Here is a 24,090-nt window from a genome sequence, read left to right as displayed (position 1 = left end):
CAGCCTTCTTTGGCTGTATTTTCCAGAATTGGGCCACTTTCAGCTAGGAGTCCATGAGGAAAAAGAAAATGTTTTCATTATTATTATTATTATTATTATTATTATTTTTATTATTATTATTACACTGCTTGGCCTCAATATGCCTTAGATTCTGGGGTAAAGTGGCTTGTGAATGGGTCTTTAAATTATGTTACTATAATGCAACTAGAACTGTTTTGTAAGAGGGAGAGAAAATGGGATGAGATCCCATATGTTCAGATTTTTATGCTTTTGTGTCAGAATAAACCTGCTCAAAAGAGGTGTAGTATAACTTGATGCTGCAAAAGGAAGAACAGCCCAAACCTAAGGTTTTAAACTTTCCATCATTAGATGTAGAGGACAAGGTGCTGATCAGCACCTTGAATCCCCCGAATAATCATCCTGCTCCTCTGCCCCTTCCTCTGCCACCTGTGGCTCCAGCACATCCCCGTCCTTATGGAACATGTGGAGCAGGAGGAGGACACCCCCAATCCCTCATGGGGGAAAAATCAGGATAGATTATGGATTCTTCTTCTTGTACCTGACAGGTAACAAAATTTGGCCAGGGAGCCACAGGCCCCTAGGTAGGGCAGTTTCCTCTCTGCTAATCCCCTGTTAGGATAATGTGAATGAGCATTTGGCTGATATGATGTGGGTGCACTCCACTTTTCCCACTTCAGATCTGTTCAATTGGAAAAGCAATAATCCCTCCAATCAAGATGACCCCAAGTAAATGGCTGAGAAATTCTCATCCATACTTCTGACCTATTATCCCACATGGGCAGATATCCAGGCTTTGTTAAATGTACTGCTCACAGCAAATATAAGGTACATTGTCATAGAAAAAAACTGAAGAGGAAGCAACCTGGCTGCATCTTGAGGATGGAAATAATCTCCCTGAGCCAATGCAGTCAGTCCGCACCATGGAACCCAGTTAGGATGTAAATAATGGAGGTCTTCCCCACTTAGAGCACTATTAAAATTGTATCCTTGAAGGTTTAAAGAAAGGGGTCCCTCAAGAGCCTTAGTAAAGTACAGGAGGTACAGCAGCAACCAAACGAGGCCTTCACAATTCTTGGAAAGACTATCAGACATATCAAAAGTTTGCAGGTGGAACTGGAAAATCAGAGAATGGTTAATATGAGCTTCATCTGTCAGAGTGTCCCTGATATTCAAAGAAAATTGCCAAAGATAGATGAAGCCATTGTGTTGCTAAACTCATATTTAGTCTAGTTAGCTTTTAGGGTGTACTATGCTTGGGATAAGGATCAGGAAAAGCACAAGTTAAAGCAACAAGTATCCATGCTGGTGATGGTGCTTGACTTTCAACCTAAAAGAAATGAAAAAAATCAAAGCAAAAGAAGGATCCACCCCACCTTAGGGAAGAACCAGTCCACTTATTGTAAGGAAGAAGGATGTCGGAAAAAGGGCCATCCCAAACTGACCAAAGTGGCTGTCAAGCACAGCTCTTCCTCAGAATCAGATGATGGGAAGGGGAAAAGACTGAGATGAAAGTTGATATGGCCCAAGGTGTCCCTGAGACTTTGAATGACCAGTACATGTATCCCCACAGGAACCCAAGATACAATTGATATTGGGGAACAGAATGATTGATTTCTTAAATGATAAGTTGCCACATGATCAGTAATTAACATTTGTTTCTTCCCAATTATGAGAGAAACCATGATTGTTATGGGGATATTGGAAGATGCCATTACTTGCCCCTTTCTACAACCCTTAGATTGCCATTTAGGACAGACCAGCCTGAAACAGTTTCTTGTATGTGCCTGGATTCCCAGTGCCCCTCCTGGGCCAGGATTTGCTTGCCAAATTGTGTGCTCAATTTGTCTTTTCCTCCAGACACCTAGACATAGGGGTTCCTCCTGAACAAGCTTGCAGGTTTCAAAAGCTGCAACTCCAACCAGAAAATACAGAAGTTTAGGACATTCCAGAGAAAATTCTCATGAGGCTAAGGGAAGATATTTGGGCTTCAGGGAAGCTGGGGAGAATGGTCACAGCCAAGCTTGTAAAAAATAAATGAGGGACACAGAATACCTAATCTAAAACAACACCCATTAAAGGAGGCAGCATGAAAGGGCATTTGGCTGCTCTTGGAAGCCTTTTTGGGACAAGGACTAATTCAGCCCTGTCACTTCCCCTACAACACTCCTGTCTTGCTGGTTCACAAGCCCTGTTCAGATGACTACTGGCTTGTGCAAGACTTAGGGTTATTCATGAACTAGTCCAGGACATGCACCCTATGGTACCTAATCCCTATACCTTGCTGACAAGCCTCTCAGGAGATAAGACAAGGTAAATCATTACATGGTTTATAATTTTGGATCTGAAAGATGCCTTCTTTTGCATACTGCTAGATACGGAGTCACAAGAGATCTTTGCATTTGAATGGCCAAGACCAGGAATGCAGGTGAATTAGCAGTACTGTTGGAGAATGTTATCTCAGGGATTTTAAAAATTTACCCACAACCTGGCCGGGCGCGGTGGCTCACGCTTGTAATCCCAGCACTTTGGGAGGCCGAGGCGGGCGGATCACGAGGTCAGGAGATCGAGACCATGGTGAAACCCTGTCTCTACTAAAAATACAAAAAAAATTAGCCGGGCGTGCTGGCGGGCGCCTGTAGTCCCAGCTACTCGGAGAGGCTGAGGCAGGAGAATGGCGTGAACCCAGGAGGCGGAGCTTGCAGTGAGCCGAGATCGCGCCACTGCACTCCAGCCTGGGTGACAGAGCGAGACTCCGTCTCAAAAAAAAAAAAAAATTTACCCACAACCTTTGGGAGAATTTTGGCATGGGATTTACGGGACTTCCGACCGTAAGAAGAATGCTTTTACAAGATGATACCTTTGTTTCCAGTAAGACTCTCAGAGATTCCCTTGAAAATACCATCCAAATACTGAGTTTTCTAACAGAAAGAGGCTATCAGATTTCCAAAAGAAAAAGCCCAAATCTCCCAAGCTCTGATCTCCAAATACTTGGAGTTTGAGCCAACTAAGGGACAAAGAAATCTCCCAGACTGCTGAGAGGCAATAGCCTGGGCAGCCGTCCCCACCGCCTGCAAACAACTGTGAGGGTTTGTAAGTATAGTAGGATTTTGTTGAATTTGGATTCCAAATTTTGAACTTACAGTAAAACCTCTTTATGAGGTCCTAAAGGGAAAGGAATCTGAACCCTTGGTCGGGACCTCAGAATGCCAAAATTCTTTTAATAAAGCCAAAGAAAAGTTAATGACTGCTCCTGCACTGGGTCTTCCAAATGTCAGAAAATTTGTTGATGTATTTGTGCATGAAAAACAAGGCATGAGCTTGGGAGTCCTAACTCAAAGTTTGGGACCTTACTGGAGATCAATTGTTTATTTCACTAAATAGCTTGATCAAGTGGTGAAGGGTTGGCCTCCCTGCCTCCAAGCAGTGGTTGCAACTTGTTACCTCCTCTAGGAGGCTGAAAAGTTAACTCTCAGACAGCCATCACCATTCACACACTGCATCACATCCTCCCTCTCTTACAGCAAAAAGGAGGGGTATTAGCTGACTCCAGGGAGGTTAGGGAAATCCAGGCTATGTTCCTTTACAAACCAGAGTTAAAAATAAAGGCTGTCTCAGTTCTTAACACTACTACCTTAAAGCCTACAGAAACGGAGCCAGGGCTACACATAATTTTCTTCAGAATATTGAGCAGATCTTTTCCAGCTGACCAAACCTGGTGTATTAGCCCTTGGCACATCCTGACCTGAAACTGTTCACAGATGAAAGCAGCTTCAAGGACCATGGAAGTCGTCATGCGGGGTATGTGTGGTCAGTACCTTACAAGGCACTGTGAAAGCCAAAGCCTTATTGCCAGACACCTCAGTACCTCAGCTCAACAGCCTGAGCTCATTGCCTTACTCTTGTCATCCAATTGGATAAGAACAAAATTGGGAAGATTTATGTAGACTCTAAATATGCTTTCTCTGTGGCACATGCCCATGGGGCTATTTAGAATGAGAGAGGGCCTTTGACTAGTGATAACAAGGAAATCAAATATGTCTCTGATATTTTGGCCTTATAAGAATCTGTAAATGCCCCCAGAGTGGTGGCTATCATCCACTATCCTAGCCATTAAAAAGGGGAAATCAACCTGCCAACCTGGCAGCAAAACAGGCTGCAAAAACATTGGACTTTGAGGCCTTCTTAGCCCTGTTTGTACCACAGGTTGATCTTACTAAGTAAGTCTCAACCTTGCTATACTGAAGGAGATTTAAAGTGGCCCAAGGATTGGGGATTTATGTCCCCAGCCCCAGGCCATCCAGGCTACATATGTAATTTGGGAGGCATTATATTGGTTCCTGGAGCCCTCCTTAAAGATACAGTGAGTTTGCCGGTGCAGTGGCTCATGCCTGTAATCCCAGCACTTTGGGAGGCTGACGCAGGTGGATCACTTAAGGCCAGGAGTTCGAGACCAGCCTGGCCAACATGGCGAAACGCTGTCTCTTCAAAAAATACAAAAACACTAGCAGATATGGGATCACTTGAACCTGGGAGGCAGAGGTTGCAGTGAGCCGAGATTATGCCACTACACTCCATCCTGGGTGACAGAACGAGACTCTGCCTAAAAAAAAAAAAAAAAAAAAAAAAAATAGCAAGTTTCATCAAAGCACCCATTACAGAAAAGATGCAACCCCTTTAATGGCTACATCAGTACTTGATTAGTCCCAATATGCAATGGGTAATCCAAAATATGATCCATCAGTGCACTCTCTGTGCTCAAAACCATCCTAAAACTGGACCCCTACCCCCGTTCAGGGGACTCTTGAGGAGATTCTCCATATGAGGATTGGCAAGTTGATTTCACAACAATGCTGTGAGTGCCCAAAGACTGTAGATATCTTTTTTTTTTTTGTATACACATTTATAGGATGGATGGAGGCATACCCTACCCAAAATGGCCCACAGCTTACTTAAAGAGATAATCCCCTGATATGGACTCCCTTTGATATTCAGAGTGACAACAACACAACATTTGTCTCTCAGGTAGTATAGGAAATGTCTCAGATCCTAGACATTGAATAGAAACTTTACACAGCACGGTGTCCACAATCCACAGGAAAGACTGAAAAAAATGAATCATACTGTGAAAAGAACAATTGCTAAGATGTGCCAAGAAACCAATCTAACTTGGGACAAGGTAGTGCCCTCTGCCCTGCTGAGAATTCAGGTTGCTCCCTAAAGTAGGCTCCAATTGAGTGCTTTTGAAATTAAATTGCCAAATTAAAAAGTAACCTCTGTTCAAGAGTTTGCTTCTGACAGGTTGGCCTTCCCCATGGACATGCCACTTCACCCTTTCCAGGCCAGAGACCAAGTTCTACTCAAGACCTGGAGGGAAACTGGACTGGATCATCAACTGGTCCCTCAATGGGTAGGACCCTATGAGGTCCTCCTGACCACTCATTTATCTATCAAATTGGCTGTGGTTAAACTTTGGGTACATTATACCCACAGGTAAAGATTGCCCCTCCTCAGCTCGATGTATGAGGTAATCAACCTAAATGGACCTGTGAACCAACTGAAAACTTGAAGCTGCTCTTTAAGAAAAACTTTGCAAATAAGTAAGGCCTTCTATCATTTAATTATGATATTCTTGCTAATCTCCATAATAATATATGAGCTTATGGTGTCTCCTGAAACCAATCTTTTCCTACAATGGGCACAGCATTATACAGATAGCCTACAACAGGAAGCTTGTGGGGTTTGTGGGCTGCTACCTATATCTGGCATTTCTGGATTACCTTGGTGGGTCTCACCTCTGCAAGGAAATGACTGAGTACATTTACAAATCTTAATGAAAAACAATTTACAAGAAAATCAGGTCCCTGGTGTTCTAACACAAGAAAATAAAAGGTTATGGCCTGTCATTAATGTAACCCTCCAAAACCCAGGTCACAGAAAACCTTTTACTATAAATCAGACTATTTGACAAACTTCTGCATATGCTGCTCCTCTCCTGAATGAGTTCTTGGCAACCCCCAAAGTTTTGACTATTAACAGTCACTATACTGAGGAAGGTTTCTATTTAGTTTGGGATGATTTCCTTTGGATGACACCCACCACCAGCTACTTAAATCAAATTGACACCTTAGGAACAAAAAAAATAACTCTTATGATCATTGCCCAAATATTAATAATATGGGCTGGATGCCCCCACAGCAATGTCAACATACTCTAGTGCTGCAACAAACTAACTGGTTTTCTACTGATGGGACACAGAGGCTAGGAATTCGATGACTAGCCCCAAGTGGAACTAAATGGCTATGTGACACTGATCTTTGGCCCTGACTACCTTATTGAATGGATAGAATGGTGCACCCTGGGTTTCCCCTGGGTCCAGTTTCATTTGGAAAACACCGATGGACAGCCTGCAGATTTCCAATATGTGTTGTACCAATGGACCAGGTTGGTTTCCACTGTTATGACCATCTCCTATCCATTTCTGTTCCCTGAGTTAGTTTAGAAAATGTTATCTGGCATACCAGGACCCTCACAAACTATATGCAGCATATGCTAAAGGATGCATTCAGAGGCATCTCTTTAGTGACCTCTGAAATGACCATTATGAGAAAGGCAATCTTGCAGAACCGCATGACCCTCAATGTCCTCACAGCTACACAAAGGGGAACGTATGCCATAATCAAAAACAAATGTCTTGTATACATCCCAGACAATACAGGAAACTTTAAAGATATTCACAAATTAAAACCGTGTCTGACGCCATGATGTCACTAAACCAATATTTATCTTCTTGGTGCAACTCAATACTCTCTTGATGGAAAAAAATTAATAATTCTAGCTTTGATTATAGGAATAGGCATACTCCTTTGTTGTGGATTATATTGCTGCTGCACTATATGTATAAGATTTCAAAATCACCTCTCTCAGAGGATCCTAACACCTTGTTCAATGATGTTGCAAAGAATTGCTTCTGTAAGTCCCAGAACACATGAATATTTTCAACCGCAGGTTCCTGCTGCCCTTACCAGCAGGAAATAGTTATAATGAATCAACATACCAACTCCTTAAGATTGAGAAATGGAACAATGACATTGAGGATGTTGTAACCGAGCCCTTATTTTAAGTATCAGGTTGTTTTACTTATTCTCCTTTGTCTTTGTCCTTTTCCTCATCCGTGCATGCTTGCTGGTACATAATCATTTCTGTAGAGAATAATCACTAGTAATTGATTAACTTTATATCCTGAACCCTGGACCTACTCTCAAGATTAATGAACCTGTTTCTATTTTAAAGAACAATGATCCTTAAGTCATGCAGACCTCCTCGATGGCATCCAAAAGTTTGATCGGGACTGATGACATCTAGAGTCCGAGGGGCACAAACAACTTTGATGATCCCACCTCCCGCATTCCTACCTTATTCATAAAATCCTCCAATTATGTTCGAAGGCAGATCAGATTTGAGAGACTGTCTGTCCTGATCTCTTGCTTTGGCTAAATTGAATAAACCTTCCTCTGCTCCTAAGCACTGAAGTGTCAGGGTTTGGCTTACTGTGCATTGAATACATGAACGTAAATTTTGGGATTTGATGACAGAAACTGCTTGCTATTGCCACAAGTAGCTATAAATTAACAATACTGCATGAGACAAGATAACCCAGGCCTTATAGATTAACAATATATAGCCAATCACTAACCAGTATTACTTCTATAAACCAAAGAGAAGTCCTGACAAACAACTTTGTATCAGCCCACTCTCTGTCCCCCTTTTTTGCCTTTAAAAATCTGCTTGTACACAGGCAACCAAAGCAAAAATGTACAAATGGGATCACATCAATTTAAAAAGCTTTTGCACAGCAAAGGAAACAATCAACAAAGTGAAAAGACAACCTACAAAATGGGAGAAAACATTTTCACACTACCCATCTGACAAGGGATTAATAACCAGAAGATATAAGGAGCTCAACCCACATTATAGGAAAAAAACTAATAAATCAAAAAATCGCAAATGATTTGAATAGTCATTTCTCAAAAGAAGACATACAAATGGCAAACAGGGATATGAAAAGATGCTCAGCATCACCGATCATCAGAGAAATGCATATCAAAACAACGAGATATCATCTCACCCCAATTAAAACGGCTTATATCCAAAGACAGGCAATAACAAATGCGGGTGAGGATGTGGAGAAAAGGGAACTCTCCTACACTGTTGGTGAGAATGTAAATTAGTACAACCACTATGGAGAACAGTTTGGCAGTTTCTCAAAAAACTAAAAATAGAGCTACCATGTAATCCAGCAATTCTAGTGCTGGGTATATACTCAAAAGGAAAAAAACAAAAACAAAAACCAGGATATCAAAGAGATATCTGCACTCCCATGTTTGTTGCAGCACTGTTCACAATAGCTAAGATTTGGAAGCAACATAAGTGTCCATCAGCAGATGAATGGATAAAGTAAATGTGATCCATATGATACAGGAGAGAAAAAGAAACTATTTAGGCAGATAATGAGGGCAAAGAGTCCTCAGCAGAACTTCCCTTCTAACAAAAAGCAGCCCAAGAAATCACTTCTTTTCTAACAAAGAGCAGCCTGGAAGATCGGGCTGCAAACAAGGATAAGGAGGCTGGAAGTTTGCACTGAGGGGTATGCCAGCAGCTGCACAGATAGAAGGGGCTACCTGGGACCAGGCATGTTCACCATGGGAGTTCCACCGCCCCTTTTTTAGCACATGCACAGTAAGAAAACAGCAACATGGAGTAGCTCAGGCTGAAGACTCACCTGCATAATAAAAGGTTGGGGTGGGGGGCTGCCAGAGATTCCCACCCTATGCAGATGCACACATGGTCCTAACCGGTTTTTCATGCCCTATGTAGATCAGATACCGCCTCCCCACTAGCTCATCTATAAAAAGCCCTGCATTTCACTGTGGGATGGCAACCCTTTTTCCGGGACCCTTCTCTGTACCAAACAACTGTTCTCTTTCTCCTATTAAATTTCTGCTCTAAACCTCATCTTTGGTATGTCCACGTCCTTGATTTCCTTGGCCGTGAGACCAAGAACTCTGGGTGTCACCCTAGACAATGGAGATCATTATGTTAAGTGAAATAAGCCAGGCACAGAAGGACAAACATCGCATATTCTCACTTATTTGTGGGATCCAAAAATCAAAACAATTGAATTACTGGACGTAGAGAGTAGAAGGATGGTTACCAGAGTCTGGGAAGGGTATTGGGGTCTGGAGGGGAGGTGGGGATGGTTAATGTGTACAAAAATAGTTAGAAAGAATGAATAAGACACTATTTGATTTCACAACAATGCGACTATAGTCAATAATAATTGTATATTATAAAATAACTAAAAGAGTATAATTGGATTGCTTGTAACTCAAAAGATAAATGCTTCAGAGGATGGATACCCTATTCTCCATGATGTGATTATTACATATTGCATACATGTATCAAAACATCTCATGTACTACACAAATATATACACATACTATGTACTCACAAAAATTAAAAAATAAAAATAAAAATTTGCTTATAACAAAGGCCAGACAGAGCTCATATCCAAGTGTAACTGTGTCTCAATCTTCCTCACAGCTGTCTTCATTTTGGCTCAAGTGAACGCTTTAAATTATTTATTGTGCCTCAGCCTCTTATTTTAGGTCAACACCAAGGATGGAGATAAAAGACATCTGCCAGATGCATACCAGGCCAGATGCATACCTGGAACCAGATGATGTTTTAGTTTGCAGATGCAATGAAACCACATCTGGTAAAGCAGCTGCAATTGGATTTTAAAACCATCACCTGCTTAATCTTTTGGTAATCTTGTCATTCTCCAAGATTCCTCTGTGTTCTATACAGGTCAAATAGAAAAGTTGAATGGGGATATGGTGGGAATTACCACCACCTTTACCTCTTTCAATTCCTTGATGGTGGCACTAATCTCTGCAATCCCTTCAGGAATGCAGTATTGCTTTGGATTTACTATTTTCCTTGGTAGAGGATTTCTAGGGGCTTCTACCTGACCTTTCCAACCCTAACAGTTCTCACTTCACAGGTCAGAGAGCCAGTGTTGGGATTACGCAGACTGCCAAGTATGTCAATTCCAATTATGCATTCTGGAAATGGGAAAACAACCACAGGATGGTTTTGGAGACCCACTAGCCCCATTGTGGGATGGACCTGAGCTAAAACTCCATTGATCACCTGGGATCCACAAGCCACCACTGTGACTAGTCAGCCACAGTGATATTTTGGGTCTATTGGAACTAGTGCCACTTCAGAGCCAGTGTATAGTAGTCCCTGAAAGATCTGATTATTTCCTTTTCCCCAGTGCACAGTTAGCCTGGTAAAAGGTCATAGATTCACTTGGGGAAGGCTGGGAGAAAAACTAAAAGTATAAATTTTTGGTAGTGAACTGGGGTCCTTCCTCAAGGAAACCTGACCTCTTCGTTCAAGGGATTCTGCGTCTGTAAACTGGCTTCAGTCTGGAAATTGTGTGAGGAATCTGAGTCTCTGTTTTTATGATTCATGTTAAGCTTTTGTTCATTTAAGCTAGAACTTTTCTATTTATACAGATCAATAAGAATTTAGTAGGCTTCCTACCTATTTCACTTCAAGGAGCACCATGATCAATTAGCCAACACTACAGTTCTGTGCAAATCAAACTATTGTGATTGTGGCTTTGACTCTGTTGTCCATTGTGGTAACAATGTACACCTTGCCTTTGGTAATGGAGTACTGCCACTTGGCCCCTGCCACCCTGTGATCCAATTATTCCTATTGCATTTAAGTTTCCAACTCAGTGATTGCAGTTCCCTCTGTAATGTATGGCCTAAAGAGAAGAGAAATCATGGAGCTCTTGAAGTATGCTGGGGTTCTCCTCATAAAAATTTATCACAGAATTGGTATAAAGGAAACAAAAAAAAAATTTCACCCCCAGAGTATACTGTGACATATTTCAAGACGTTTATTCAGAAGGCCTGCAGACAGGAATACTTCTGAAAAGCTGCCTTTTGTGGAGGAGATTTGCATCTGTAGAGAAAAATCTACATCAATGAAATAAACAGCCAGGCTTTCTCTGAGGCCCTTCCCCTTGTATAGATAGGGAAGAGTAATTCAACCACAGGTTGCCATCTGTTGTTTCTGAGGGGTGCTACCTGTGAAGATTCATTTGCCTAACAAAACTGACTTTACCTCTTGCCTTTCTTTTTGTCTCCCTCCCATAACCTGTCTTGCCAAGTTCCAAGTCCCTATTCTTTCTGTAACCTCGGGATAATATAAAACCTTCAACCAACTGATCTCTGTTTTGAGCTTCATACTTTGTATGTGACTCCCATGCCCATATGCATGTGAATAAACTTGTATGCCCTTTTTACCTGTTGTTAATCTATTATCAGTTAGTTTTATAGACCCATTTTTGTCAAACCTACAGGGAAAAATTTACTCTTCCCCACAGGTGAAAAGTATGTCTTCTGGACCTTCCCAGTATGGGTGAATGACAAATCCACTATCATACTCCAATTTCCCTAAGACTTTAAATCTGGTCCTTTACATTAAACAAAGGCAAGACAGGCATTTCAGCTTTGCTCTGGGCCATATTTTAATTCATATTTCAGTTAACCAACTAGCCAAACTATTAGAGTCCTTTCTAATTCCATGAGCTGCAACATTAAATGCAGAATCTCTGCTTTGTGAGCCTATATCAATAAATTTAACCTGATCAAACTTTATGGTCTTTCCACTATTATCCTACACCCTTAGTATCTATTCCCACAGCTGCTCCCCAGATTCTGTCTCTATCAATTAGAAAACAGAAGTAGTTATTTGAATTGTATCACACCTCCTCACAGGTAACTCACCTTTGGGGTGTGTATCTAGTTATAGGTCTAGAAGCAAAGATAAACAATGAAGGTGGAGCCTAAGGAGAATCAGCATTGTCTACATGACAACTGCCTTGAGGGAGGCCATTATAGTTTCCTCAGGCAATGCAGGGTTAATCTCAGATTGAGATAGGAGGTCCAATACTACTGAAGGTGGACAAGCTAATGCTACTGTCAGTGAGGATGTCATTGACACTGGGGGTGGGTATGCCACTTCTGCTGAGGTTGGGAAGACTGCTTTCACTGGGTGTGGGGAGATGTCTTCCACTGGCAAGTATGACTCATCAGAATCTAGGGGCTTGAGCCCAGAAGGCGGAGGTTGCAGTGAGCCAAGATCATGCCACTGCACTCCAGCCTGGCAACAGAGTGAGACTCCGTCTGAAAAAAAAAAAAAAAAAAAAAAAGAATCACTTCTTTATATAGGATTTGTTTTCTTTGGTCAGCAATATGAAACTCTTAAGAATCAGTATTCCTAGGATATATTTATGGCTGGATCAGTTTCACAAGACACCTTCATATTTACAAAGGGAAGCTACAAGTTCTTTTTGTCTTTCCTTAACACATCAAGCATAAAAGCAACTTGAAAAAGTACTTTATGTTAGGTATGAGTTCTAAATTTCTTTTCAAAGAATCAGTATGTCAGTATGTTCAATTCTTTACCTTCTACTTTTAACTTCCTCATAAAGCAACCTTTTTCAATTACCTGCTCCACCCTGACTCATTTCAATCACCTGTTCCACCCTGACTCATCCGGATTCCTACTCCTGCTGTCATAACCATTTTTCCCCCCAAACCACTCACCCATCACTCTCTTTAAATTAGCCAATCGGAATTAGTTTAGCCTGTGCGGTCTAATCCTAGCCAATAGGGGAATGACACAGCAGCAGGGGCCACGTGCGTCAGGGATAAGAACCCTTCCCCTCCTTTGTCCAAGTATGTGCTCACCATTGCTCCATCTGTAACGGTGCACCCTTCTATAGAAGTAACTTCCCTTGCTGAGAATTTAAAAAAAATTTTATATTCGAGTGCTATTTCTTTTGTGGCACCAAACTTTATATATAACAATTTGGAGGCTCGTCTGTGATTACATTCCCCTCTGGGGACAGTCTCTGGTTCTCTCTCGTGAGGAGGTGCACCCTGCCCCCTTGTGGTGGCCTCAGGGGTGAGAAATCAAGACCTACCCAGTGCGAGGAATAACCCAAGCTCTCAGCAACGCGGGAGGAAAAAAAACTGGCCAGCAACCTAGCTTAAAGGATCCTCACATACTGCAGCAATGACTCTGTGCACAGACCAAGGACGGAGAAGCCGCAGGAGCAGGTAAAGTATTCCGTTGGTGGTCGGGACCAAGGTAAGAAAGCGGGGGCGGGTGCCGGGGAAGGTGAAGTACTCCTTGGCCGGGGTGGCTTAGAGGTTAAAAAGAGGCGAGACATCCCCACTGGTGGGGAGTGAACCTCACATGAACCTCCAGGAGTAGAAAAGGCAAGAAATTTCCAGTGGGGGAAATTGAGCCTCACCACACAAGGTGAGAAATGATCAGTAAGGGAAATTGAACCTTGAACCTTACCCCAAAACCATCAAGATAGACTGAGGGAGCGAATGAGGCAATATGCAGGCCTCAATTTGGATGATCCCCTTGGGCAAGGAATGTTGAAACTCCAATTTGTCACTAAAAGTTGTCCAGACATTTCAAAAAAGTTACAAAAGATAGACAATTGGGAAGACGGTCTCCTAAGTGAGCTTCTCAGGGAAGCTCATAAAGTATACGTGAGTATACATGAAAACGGACGAAGAAAATCAGAAACAAAAGACAAAACTTATGTTTTCCTCCTTCCAACAGATGGCTTCAAACCCAGGTACTTCTAGATAGTTTCCAGGGAGCCAGAAACTATAAAGGGTCTGAACCCTCTTTTAAAGGACCCCAGCCTCCATCTGGAGGACCAAGGTCCTCGTCTAGCAGGCCCCCTAAAGAGTATGGTGGAGCAGGGTTAAAGAATCCCAGAACTAAGAAAGAGGAAGGACAAGATAGGTGCTATAGATGTGGAAGAACAGGCCACTTCAAGAGAGGATGTCCTGAACTAAGAAAGAAGAAAGAAGCCCTTCCACCCGTAACTTTCGAGGAAGAATGGGGGGTCAGGGGCTCTGTCTCTTTTATCTTGAGTCCCACCAGGAGCCCTTTATAAATTTGGAGGTGGGATCTAAACATGAGCTTATCACGTTTTTAGTCGATTCAGAGGCTGCTCGCTCTTTTGTTTGTTTCCCCGCGTCTAATGTTGTCTCCTCCTCAGAGGAACTTTTAGTCTCTGGGGTGAAAGGGGAAGGAGAGGGGAGAACAGCAGCATAAGTGGCTGGCAGAGGCAGGGAAAGACCAGCAGAGAGGAGAGAGACAGAGGGGGGAAAGAGAGAGAGAGAGGAAAGAGAGAGAGAGAGAGGAAGAGACAAAGAGGGAGTTAGAGAGAGAGAGAGAAATAGAAAGTCAGAGAGAATGAGAGAGATAGAAGTAGTAAAGAGAAAACAATGTACCATATTCCTTTAAAGGCCAGAGTAAATTTAAAACCTATAATTGATAATTGAAGGTCTTCTCTGTGACACTATAACACTCCAATACCACCTTGTTGTCAGTGTAAACAAGGGCATAGCCTGAAAGCACTGAGGCCACTGACAACCCGTAGCCTTCCTATCAAAAATCCTTAACCCAGTAACCCGCCGATGGCCCAAATGAATTCAATCTGTAGCGGCAACTGCTTTGGTAGCAGAAGAAAGTAGAAAAATAACTTTTAGAGGAAACCTCATTGTGAGCACACCTCGCCAGTTCAGAACTATCCTAAGGAAAAAAAAAAAAAAAAAGCAAAAAGGTAGCTTGCTAACTCAAAAATCTTAAAGTATGGTGCTATTCTGTTAGAAAAAGATGATTTAAAATTAACCACTGATAATTCCCTTAACTCAGCAGGTTTTCTAACAGGGGATATAAATCTTAATTAATTACTATACAAAGGTCTGACCAGACCTATGAGGAACTCCCTTCAGGACAGGAGATAGATGGTTCCTCCCGACTAATTGAAGGAAAAAGACACAATAGGTACTCAGTAATTAATAGGGAAACTCTTGTAACAGCAGAGTTAGGAAAATTGCCTAATAATGGTCTGCTCAAACGTGGGAGCTGTTTGCACTCAGCCAAGCCATAAAGTACTTACAGAACCAGGAAGGAACCATCTATACCAATTGTAAGTTAATTTGGACTAAACAAGGTCTTATTAATAGCAAAGGATAATTGAAATCCCAAATTTATAAGGTTTTCAACTAAAAGTAAAGTTTGCTAAAAGTTAACAGTGTAACATGTATTATCCTGACTTCTAATCTTGTGGCCTTAGGCAGTCTAGTCCACAGACATGAAGGAAGTTCGCTTTGGAAAAGAATGGTTATCATCTTTGGAAAAAAAAAGGAGGAGAATTGATGTAAAAAGAGAGTTATATGGTAAATTCTTGTCCTAAAATAAATCAACTGGTTGTTTAAAGAAAGGGATGTTTGCAACAAGTCAGAAAGTTGAGACATGTCAAAGAATTATCTGTGAAAGTCGTGAAAAAAAGTTATAAAAGGGAATTTATGCAAGAAATGTTGTCTAATTTAAAAGTAATTAGGCCTCCTGAATGTAAAACTATTGAAGAAAGTTTATGTGCAAGATGTATAAGGAAAGTAAAATATACCTTTGGTAAAAGGATTATAAGGAGGCATAAGAATGTGGATTTTTACCTACATTAAAAGGTTAAATATATATATAGTTTTAAAGGTTTAAGCAAGTTTTGAAACATTAATTGTAAAGGAAATTCTGTGTGTAAACATATTGGCTAAAGTTAAAGAGGTATCATCCAGTTTTTCTGTGAACTGGACATTAAAAGCACAACAGGTTTTTCTTAAAGCACTAACCTGTTCTTTAACAAAAATTATAAACGGTTGAAAAGAGTCTATAAAAATCTTACCTTATGGTCACATGTTAAAATTGGATAAATAGGTCTACAAGGTTTTATTAAAATGAGTTTAACATTAATAACACACTAATATAAAGGTGAAATTTAGCTTATCTGGTATAAAGATCATACAGGAACCATTGTCAAATATAAAATGGTGTTTGGCTTTCTTTGGTATAAAAACTAATAAAAATAGGTGCTAAAGGAAATTTCTCAGTAAGAAGGCACCAAGTACTATAAAGTCCACTGCTGATGTCCCCACATTTAAAACAAAAGATCAATTTCTTAGAAATTATATACTTGGTTTATCTTCTACTTTCCTTTCCCTCAAAACTAAAAGTCTTTTAGCACAGGTACCACCCCTAGAATTTCCAGTAAACCAGCACCAGCCTCAGGATCATGTTCTCATCAAAGGGTGGAAAGAAGGAAAACTCAAGCCAGCCTGGGAAGGACCCTACCTTGTGCTGCTAACTACCGAGACTGCTGTTCGTACAGTGGAAAGGGGATGGACTCATCACACCTGAGTCAACAGAGTGCCGCCCCCTCCTGAGTGGTGGGCCATGGTCCCAGGGAAAAACCCTACCAAACTAAAGCTAAGAAAAATTTAACTCTCTTTCATCTATTCTATTACTCTTTCTTCTTTCTTCTTTCCTCGCTCTATTGCTGACCATCTAGTTATTAACATAACCAAGTCAATTTCACCTCAAACTATTGCATTTAATGTTTGCCTTGTTATACCCTGTGGGGACTTGCCAAGTCAAAGCTCTCTACTTCAGAAAAGTACCTCTGTCCCTCCTGAGTCTCCTCAGACTGGGCATTAGTGAATTGGCACCATTTAATCCGGGGAGATTTTGATAAAGACCCCAGTGTCAACCAGGAGTCTTGCTCTCTGTTGTAGAGCTTTTATGCCGTAGTTAGTCCAACGTTCTGTGGACCACTAAAGAGCAAGAATGAACTGCCCCAAAAGGTTTTTGTAATTTCCTAAAACCATACATTCATTTTACTAGAAGGACGGCCCTCCCCACTAACTGTCAGCTAAACCAATGTAATTCTATACGGGTTATTATCTCAAACCCTCAAAGTTCTCTCCCTTTTCTAAGCCAGTTCCTTTCTTTAAGCCTGGAACTGGCTTTTATGGTATAGGGGCTGAGGTTTCAGGGGCAAACCCTATTAGATTCTTTAAAATGCATTTCTTTGATCCCCCAACGCCTGCACCTTCCTCTAAGCCTTCTTCCAAAACCTCTCACAACGGAATAATTGCTCCTCCTCCATCTAACGACAAGACCAAGATAGCTATCGTAAAAGTTAAAGACTTAAAACAAACTTTGGCAATTAAGACAGGATACCAGTTGGAATGGATCAAATATTCCATCCACACGTTAAACAAAAGCAGTTGTTATGCTTTTGCACACAGCAGGCCAGAGACCCAGATTGTCCCTTTTCCACTAAGGTGGTCCTCCAGTCGACCAGGCATGGGCTGCATGGTAGCTCTTTTCCAGGATTCTACAGCTTAGAATAGTAAGTCATGCCAAGCTCTCTCTCTGCTATATGCCGAAGTCTGGCAGGCACCCTGTGGGTCAGCCCCCGAGGGCCATCCAGCTTCAGTCTCCCAACACTAAGTTCACTTTGTGTCTCTCACGACAGGGAGGAAACTTAGCATTCCTTGTAGACCTGAAGGGATGCAGTGAGCTTAAGAATTTTCAAGAGCTTATCAATCAGTCAGCCCTTGTTCATCTCTGAGCAGATGTGTGGTGGTATTGTGGTGAACCTTTACTGGACACTCTGCCGAATAACGAGTGGCACTTGTGCTTTAGTCCAATTGGCTATCCCTTTCATCCTGGCATTTCATCAACCAGAGGAAGGAAAAATAAGACATCGTAAAGCGAGAGAAGCCCCTTATGGGTCTTTAGACTCTCACGTCTATTTAGACACAATTGGAGTCCCACAGAGAATACCAGATCAATTTAAAATCCGAAATCAAATAGCTGCAGGATTTAAGTCAATATTTTGGTAGATGATAATTAATAAAAATGTAGATTGGATAAACTACATCTACTACAACCAACAGCGATTTATTAACTACAGTAGAGATGCTGTTAAAGGAATAGCTGAACAATTAGGGGCTACTAGCAAGATGGCTTGGGAAAATAGGATAGCCTTAGACATGATATTAGCAGAAAGAGGAGGAGTTTGCGTCATGATTAAAACTCAGTGTTGTACCTTCATCCCAAACACCACCACCCCTGATGGAAGTATAACAAAGGCATTGCAAGGTCTGACTGCTCTGTCCAATGAGTTAGCCAACAACTCAGGGGTAAATGACCCCTTTACAGGATGGCTAGAAAAGTAGTTCAGTAAATGGAAAGGAATAATAGCCTCAATTCTTACTTCCCTCGCAGCCGTAATGGGTGTACTTATTCTTGTCAGGTGCCGTGTCATACCATGCATCTGTAGGTTGATGCAGAGGCTCATAAAAATGGCGCATACTAAAACCTCCCTTAACTATCCTCCACCTTATCCAGAGAAGCTTCTTCTTTTGGAAAATCAAGCAAGACAACTAAGCCAAGACATGTTAAAAAAAGGTTTGAAAAGAAAGCTGTAAGGAAATACAAGGGGAGGGGTTGTTAGATATGAGTTCTAAATTTATTTTCAAAGAATCAATATGTCAGTATGTTCAATTCCTTACCTTCTACTTTTAAACTTAACTTCCTCATAAAGCAACCTTTTTCAATTACCTGCTCCACCCTGACTCATTCCGATTACCTACTCCACTCTGACTCATTCCGATTACCTGCTCTGTCATAACCATTTTTCCTGCCAAACCACTCACCCTGTCACTGTCTTTAAATTAGCCAATCAGAATTAGTTTAGCCTGTGTGGTCTAACCCTAGCCAACAGGGGAATGACACAGCAGCAGGGGCCATGTGCATCAGGGATAAGAACCCCTTCCCCTCCCTTGTCCAAGTGTGTGCTCACTATTGCTCCATCTGTAAGCGTGCACCCTTCTATAGAAGTAACTTGCCTTGCTGAGAATTAAAAGAAACTGTTATATTCGAGTGCTATTTCTTTTGCAGCATCAAAACTTTATATATAACATTTAGTAGCTCTATGTTGGCTTATAGGTAACTCTGCAGTTGGATTTTTCCCATCAAAATAGGGGAAAACATAATTCTTGATCCTTTGCTGACTGCAGTGCTTTGCTTTTTAGAGCAGTGTCTCACATAACTGCTAATTGACATAAAACATTATCTCAGCCACAATCACTCACACAGAATAAAATACACACATTTTTTTCTAACAACAAAATTTTCATCTTTGAAAGTGATTGTTTTGACTTTATAATCACAAATCCATAATTTGAAAACAAAATTAATGGGAGTGTGGTGATTTTTAATATAAAAAGGAGTTCTCATTTGGAGAAATATATCAAGAAATATTTATGAATGAAATGATACAATGTCCTTGATTTTCTTCAAAATAATATATCAGGTAGAAGGTGAGAAAGTTTGCCATGAGGTAATAATTTTTAAAGCTGTGAGATGAGAACATGGGAATATATGTTTTGAAATTTTCCATAATTCAGAAACAATTCATGCCCCTAAAATGTAATCAAGGTAGAATACAGAAGATCATTTTACACAAACTTAGTTTAAACACATAAGTGTTGAAAAAATAACACAGCTTTAGTTGTTTTACATTTATTGTTGAATTTAGTATGAAGTTTTAAATTCAATAAATCTGTTTTGTGCTAGTAATCAAAAGAAATTGGGAATCAATTTTAGTTTATTCTTCCTCACACTAATAGCTTACATAAGAAGTCAGTTTTTTGCCACCCTGAAGGGAAGGACCTTGAGCAAGGCACAGTGCTGTGCTGGCTTGAGGTCTGACCCAGCACACTGCCAGTAGTGGTGGCTACATGGGTGCTTACATCACCACACCCCCAGTTCAAGGTGGCTCAGCACAGAGAGGGAGACTCCATATATTTAGAAGAAAGTAAGGGAAAAGACCAAGTGTCTCTGTCGGTAATCCAGAGAATTCCTCTGGATCTTATCCAAAACCACCAAGGCAGCACCTCTACTACTCTACAAAAACCACAGCATTATTGGGCTTGGGACGCAAGTCCCAATGCTATTACTGGGTGTATACCCAAAGAAAGGAAATAAGTATGTCAAACAGATATTGTACTCCCATGTTTGCTGCAGCATTGTTCACAATAGCTAAGATTTGGAAGCACCCTACATATCCATTAACAGATAAATGAATGAAGAAAATGTGGTACATTTACACAATGTGATACTATTCAGCCATAAAAAAAAAATAAGATTCTGTCATTTGCAACAACATAGATGGAACTGGAGCTCATTATGTTAAGTGAAATAAACCGAGCACATAAAGACAAACTTTGCATGTTCTTATTTATTTTGTGGCATCTAGAAATCAAAACAGTTGAACTCATGGACATAGAGAATAGAAGGATGGTTACCATAGGCTGGAAATGGTAGTGGAGGCCAGGGGTGGGAGGTAGGAATGGTTAATGAGTACATAAAAATAGAAAGAATGATTAAAGCCTAGTATTTGATAGCACAACAGGGTGACTATAGTCAATAATAATTTAAGTGTACATTTAAAAATAACTGAGAGTATAATTGGATTGTTTCTAACGCAAATAATAAATGCTTGAGGAAACAGATACCCAATTTTCCATGATGTTTTTATGCATTGCATGTCTGTACCAAAATATCCTATGTACCCCATATACACCTACTATATACCCATGAAAATTAAAAATAAAAAGTAAAATGAGCTTCTCTCACTTATACTATATTTTAAGTAGATTACAGAAGCTTCCCTGGTAACTTTTTACAGTATTTAACACCATTGTTGGATGACATAAGCTTAAGAAAATATTCATCACTCCTGGTGAGACAATACATAAATACAAAAATACATAAATATTTTATTGCACAGAAAAAGGGCAAACAGAGATTTGAAGAAAATCTAGGAGAATGTGTACACTTGATTTATGTGAAGAAAACTTGGTTATTCTATTCTTAGAAATGTTAACTAGCAATGCAAAAATGATTTAAATTTAATTTCCAAGGTTAACTTTATTCATAACACTGCTTTTGGCAATGAAGATCTCATGAGAACTCCCTCACGGTCATGAGAACAGCACTGGAGAAACTGCCCCCATGAGCCAATCACTCCCACCAGGTCCCTCCCTCAACACGTGAGGATTACAATTTGAAATGAGAAATGTGGGTGGGGACACAGAGCCAAACCATATCACCGGGCCCCTGGCCCCTCCAAATCTCATGTGCTTTTCACATTCCAAAACCAATCATGCCTTCCTAATGGTCCACCAAAGTCTTAACTCTTTCCAGCATTTATTCAAAAGTCCAAGCCTGAAGTCTCATCTGAGACAAGGCAAGTCCCTTTCACCTATGAGCCTGTAAAATCAAAAGGAAGCTAGTTACTTTCAAGATACAATGGAGGTACAGGCATTGGGGAAATTTTCCCATCCAAGTGGAAAAAAAATTGGCCCAAACAAAGAAGCCAGAGGCCCCATGCAAGTCTAAAACCTGCCCAGGTAGTCATTAAATCTTTAAGCTCCAAATTCTCCTTTGACACCATGTCTCACATCCAGAGCATGCTGATGCAAGGAGTGGGCTTCCATGGCCTTGGACAGCTCCACCACTAAGGCTCTGCAGGGCACAGCTCTGCAGCTGTTTTCATAGGCTGGCATTGAGTGCCTGCAGCTTTTCCAGGTGCACAGTACAAACTGATGATGGATCTACCCTTATGAGGTCTGGACAACGGTGGCCCTCTTCTCACAGCTCCACTAGGCAGTGCCCCAGTGGGGACTCTGTGCACAGGCTCCAAACACACATTTCCCCTCTGTATTGCCTCAGTAGACTTCCTCATAAGGGATTCACCCCTGCAGCAGACTTCTGCCTGGACATCCAGTCATTTCCATATATCCTGGGAAGTTTAGGCAGAGGGTCCCAAAGCTCAACTCTTGTCTTCTGTGCTCCCGCAGGCCCAACACTACATGGAAGCCACCAAGGCTTGGGACTTGCACCATCTGAAGCAACAGCCTGAGCTGTACCTTGACCCCTTTTAGCCGCAGCTGGAGCTGGATCAGCTGGAATGAGGGGCACCATGCCTTGAGACTCCACAGAGTAGCATGGCCCTAGGCCCAGCTCATGAAACCATTTTTCCCTCTTAGGCCTCTGGGTCTGTGAAGGGAGGGGCTGTTGTGAAGATCTCTGACATGCACTGGAGACATTTTCCCCATTGTCTTGCCTATTAACATGTGGCTCCTTGCTATGTTTGCAAATTTCTGCAGCCAGCTTGAATTTCTCTTCAGAAAATGGGTTTTTCTATTCTATCTCAGCCTGGACTTCATTATCCATATCACTGTCAGCATTTTGATCAAGACCATTCAACAAGTCTCTAGGCAGTTCCAAACTTTCTGACATCTTCTTGTCTTCTTCTGAGCCCACCAAAGTGTTCCAACCTCTGCCTGTTACCCAGTTCCAAAGTTGCTTCCATGTTTTCAGGATATCTTTATAGCAGTACTCCACTCTGCCAGTACCAGTAATCTACATTAGTCCATTCTCACACTGCTATAAAGATACTACCTGAGAATGAATAATTTATAAACGAGAGGTTTAATTGACTCACAGTTCTACACGGCTGGGGAAGCCTCAGGAAACTTACAATCATTGCAGAAGGCAAAGGGGAAGGAAGGCATGTCTTACATGCAGCAGGAAAGGGAGAAAGTGCAAGTGAAACTGTCACTTTTAAAACCATCAGATCTTGTGAGAACTCCCTCACTATCAGGAGAACAACATAGGGGAAACTGCTCCCATGATCAAATCACTCCCACCATGTCCCTCCCTCAACAGGTGGGGATTACATTCGAGATTAGAATTCGGTGGGGACACAGAACCAAACCATATCACTCCTCTTCCACACTCTTCATTGGATAAAATGGGTGATTTGACAAGCAGTAAAGCGGTACTGCGGCCATTGCTAGACTAGAACTCTCCATGAAAGAGTCACTGTCTCCTACCACGAGTGACAGAGTCATCCATTTGAAATCCTTCTAGAATAAAACATGCAATGAGTATTTGAGCTTTGAAGCACATGGAGTCAATAATAAAATAACTATCAGGAGAGCATTTAGGATCAGTGGTGATTCCCATTGCTCTGTGTGCTAGTTTTTGGACGAAATGAAGCTGATTCTCTTGTTGAACATTAAATGCAGAATGTGGACCCTGAAAATTGTCTTTCACATCACCCCTGCCCTGCACCAACAGACTCAAAGATTCAGTGGGGAGACTTATGGATTGCATTTGAGAATCGCTGGTCTACATAAACCAAAGAGGTGTCTATAACCAGTAAACAATTATTTGGGATTTCGGTGCAGCAAACTGTTAAGAGATAGAGGAAGGAAAGGAAGACCATCTTCGTGAAAAGTCACATAATTACAGTCAAGCTAGAAATAATCAGACACAGATAGCACCAGTTATTCAGAAAATTGACCAAGGAACAAGAGTTTTGGAGAAGGAGTAGGGTGCTAAATAAAATGTATTTCAATTCTACCAGGAAAGGCAATCCAAGCATCAGCTGTACTCTTATAGTTCAATGCTGATTATCCCCATTGCACAAGGATGGGGGACCAACACTTTATAAAGAAATGCCACCTAAAATGTAGACACACAGTATGTAAATCAAGCACAATCCTAAAGTGTGGGTTAGCACAACAGAGGAGTGATAAAAAGCCTAAACTCCTCATCCCATCCACGAAGAGAGGCTTGGCAGCCTCCTGAGGAAAAGCTTTGTTCTATCTCATACTATAGCCTCACATTTTTAAAAACAATTTACTTAAACTCATTTCCCAGTAGAAATTGAACAAGGAGTATTTGTTTTGTGCAGTTGCATAGGAGAAACTTGACCTTGCCGGAGGAAAGGGCTGTCCCAGGAACACCTGGCAAGAGAGGGTGGTAGTTTATGCTGCTACGGAATCACAGCAGCTATTTTCTGCTTCTCTCTACATATCTTTGTGCTCACTAAAGCAGGGAGAGGCCATGAGATATTATACGACCCAGCGACCTCATTACACTGCATTTCATTGAAAACCTGACTGTGGTCCCACAGTTCTAGTTGAGCATCAGCCCTAACATTGAATTCTGTTTCTGTATCATCTTGGG

At 41.3% G+C, this 24,090-nt stretch overlaps 1 long non-coding RNA gene across 1 annotated transcript; it reads left to right on the top strand.

Annotated features, from left to right (window-relative positions):
• The first annotated feature begins 5,936 nt into the window (after nucleotides 1–5,936).
• Nucleotides 5,937–21,560, top strand: LOC115833293. The gene is made up of 3 exons (XR_004028739.1): nucleotides 5,937–5,948; nucleotides 19,082–19,085; nucleotides 21,462–21,560. It is a non-coding gene; the product is annotated as an uncharacterized LOC115833293 (long non-coding RNA).
• Nucleotides 21,561–24,090: the final 2,530 nt, after the last annotated feature.

Source organism: Nomascus leucogenys, chromosome X (genome assembly GCF_006542625.1).
Source record: "Nomascus leucogenys isolate Asia chromosome X, Asia_NLE_v1, whole genome shotgun sequence".
NCBI lineage: Eukaryota > Metazoa > Chordata > Mammalia > Primates > Hylobatidae > Nomascus > Nomascus leucogenys.
Note: the sequence above shows the minus strand (reverse complement) of the source record. Positions and strands in the feature narration are given on the sequence as shown.